This window comes from Lepus europaeus, chromosome 12 (assembly GCF_033115175.1).
Source record: "Lepus europaeus isolate LE1 chromosome 12, mLepTim1.pri, whole genome shotgun sequence".
Classification (NCBI taxonomy): Eukaryota; Metazoa; Chordata; class Mammalia; order Lagomorpha; family Leporidae; genus Lepus; species Lepus europaeus.
In genome coordinates, this window is record NC_084838.1 from 12,370,035 (window position 1) to 12,373,144 (window position 3,110).

A 3,110-nucleotide genomic window follows, 5' to 3' on the forward strand; every position below is an offset into this window, starting at 1 on the left:
GAACTTAAACTCTGCTGCTGCTCTCAATTGGTGCTGGTGTCTCTGATCTCTGTGGAGGCCTCTTAGGGCTGGGAACCAGATCTCTAAAGAGAGGTACAATGAAGCCGATCTTGAAAGTGTTAGAAAAACTAAAATTTGGATTCAACTGTTGCTCTGGGAAGAATGTTATTGATGTTATTGGGAGTGAAGCAGTATTGCTGAGATAGGACTTGCAGGCACAGGAAGCACACAAGAGGCCTACAGAGAACGGAGAAGAGCAAATGTCTTCCTCTTCCGCCAGCCTTGTAATGTTCCTCCCGTGAAGGAAACGGAGCCTAGCAGAGCACCAGCTGGCAAAGGAGAAGGGTTATGATTTGCAGTCTCAACCCCAAGCTAAGAAAGCACAGTCTAGTGTTACAGGTTTACTCATGAAAGACATATAACAGCTTAATAACTGGCACATCATCTCACAAGACAAGCAAAGTATATCCTGATTACTCAGGTGATAATTCTTCATAACAATTGGACAAAGGAGAAAACTATATAATCATCTAAATAGATTCCAAGTAGGCTACTAATATAATTAAATTCCCACTGCATTTTTTCTTTAATGCTTGTACACCTTTTCACAAGAAAATATTGGCCACTTATACACTCACTTTTGTAAAGTGCCAGTTCAAATCTCTTTTCTCTTTTTTTCCTTCCTATTGGATTGTCTTTCCTCATCTTTAGACTTAAAGGAGGTTTTGGGTATTTTAGGTACAATTCCATTGTAAGCTATATTTTATGGAATATTTGCTCTGCAGTTCACAAATTTTTTATTGGGGTAGAATTCATATAACATCAAATTCACCATATTAGCCATTTAAAAATATACAATTAAGTGGTTTTTAATATATTCACAATGTTGTGCAACTATCATCACAATCTAACTCCAGAACATTTTTTTTAAAAAAAGATTTATTTATTTATTTGAAAGGTAGAGAGCTACAGAGAGAGAAAGCAATCTTGCATCTGCTGGTTCACCCTCCAAATGGCTGCAACGGCAAGGACTGTACCAGGTTGAAGCCAGGAGCCAGGACCCAGGAGCTTCCTCTGGGTCTCCCATATGGGTACAGGGGCCCAGGGACTTGGGCCATCTTCTGCTGCATTCCCAGGCATATTTTGAGAGGGCTGAATCAGAGATGGAGCTCCCGGGACTTGATCTGACACCCAATTGGGATGCTGGCACTGCAGGCTGTGGTTTAACCTGCTGTACCACAGTACTGGCCCCCAGAATATCTTTATCATACCAAAAAAGAAAAAGAGATCTTGTACTCATCGAGGAGTAAGTCTCAAGTCCTCTCTTTGCCCAGCCAATGGCAAACACTGGTCTGCTTTGTTTCTTCATGAATTTGCTTACTCTGGATATTTCATATGAATAGAATACAATACACTCAGCATATGTGTAAGGCTTACACATGCAATGGCATGTATCTGCACTCCATTCCTTTTTATAACTGAATAATATTCCATGATATGGACATTCTACATACCCTATTCATCAGTGAATGGGCATTAGGTCATTGCCACTTACTGGCTATTACAAATAATGTTGCTATAAATATTCAGGTAAAAGTTTTTATTTGACATCTATTTTTTATTCTCTTGGGCATATCAGTGGAATGACTATAGATGGAATTGCTGGGTCACATGATAACTCTGTTGAACTTTTAAACATATAGCTTAAACTATAATAAGTATAATATTCAGTACATGTCACATTTTCATGCATATGCTCTATTCCTGTACAATGCTAGGAGCTCTTTAACAATACATTTCCTTTAATACCATTGTGATTTCCTTTACTAATGAGTGCAACCTTCTAAAACATGAATTCATAGTTACATTGTCAGTCTTTCAATTCTGTGGCACATACTGAATATAAAATGTTTGAAAAATACTTCAATGTTTCCTTTGTAGATTGTTACATGTTACCATCCATTTCTATGAATTGAATTTACTAGGAAATCCCACAGTTTTTTTTAAAGTATATAATAATAAGCTAGCTTATTGTAAGAAACAAAGACATGAACTTAAGTATTCGAAATATTATAAGGTCAGGAACAAAATTTGTCTCCATGGTAAATATTCACTTTCTGTAAATCCCACTTGGCTTCCTTTAATTAAAAAGTGATAAGGATAGATGGGAACTTGAAAGTAAAAACTGAAGAACACCAGGCCTAATCCTACCATGCAAATTATCTCCTTTTCTAGCATCTCCTTTGGAAGTTGCTGCTTCATGTGGAAAAACCATCTCCATGATGACACAGCACTCAGTACCAGGATAGTGTGTAACTCTACCATGAATTATGCCTGGCTACTCCCATGAATGTGTTCACTTGCCATTGTGTGGGTTCTTATGAGCACATGGAGGTCCATGGATAGGATTCCGCATCTGGCCACAAGTCATGGCAAGACTATACATAGAGATACATGGCAAGACTATACATAGAGATGCAATGGCCTAACTAGTCTTACTTTAAATGAACTCCAAGTTGTTCTTCTACAAAGCAACCCACCAACAAGTGACAATTAAAGGGTGAAAGCAACGGTGCCCGAGTAGTTGGGTAGCCTGAAAACCCAAACGTGAATGTCTTTTCTGTCAGCAATCCACTTTTCTAGGGTTCAGTTGTACATCCAATTATTTGATGGTCAAAGTATCAGCTTTTTGGATTCTGCTCTCTGAGGGTGTGTGTGTGGGGGGAATCCATGAATGTAGGAGTAGAGATCAGGCTGAGCTCTTGAAAATTTCTATCTCTTCATCATAGTCAACCATATGCAAGAGTTAGCCAGTATTAATATTCTTCATTAGTCTTCCTGCACACACAACACTGCCATTGAGACTGAAGAGCAAAAAACCTAATACTCATTAATGGTACCTTCAGAAATTTTCAGATTCTATTGTCATTAATTTGAAAAATTGAGAGCCTGGAACTCCATTCCATCAGTTGTTTTACTTTTTTCAGCTAAAATATTAGTTTTGGAGGCAGAAAGTCCAAACAGCCTAGCATGATACTAAGCTCCAGCTGCATGATACTAAGGTGTATGGCATCACAGGTGAGAGAGCAGGCAAGAGGAAAGATCACTTG

The 3,110-nt window shown here is 38.4% G+C and overlaps 1 pseudogene; it reads right to left on the bottom strand.

Annotated features, from left to right (window-relative positions):
* Positions 1 to 314: 314 nt before the first annotated feature.
* Positions 315 to 2,797, bottom strand: LOC133770920 (tumor suppressor candidate 3-like; annotated as a pseudogene).
* Between the last annotated feature and the right edge of the window lie 313 nt (positions 2,798 to 3,110).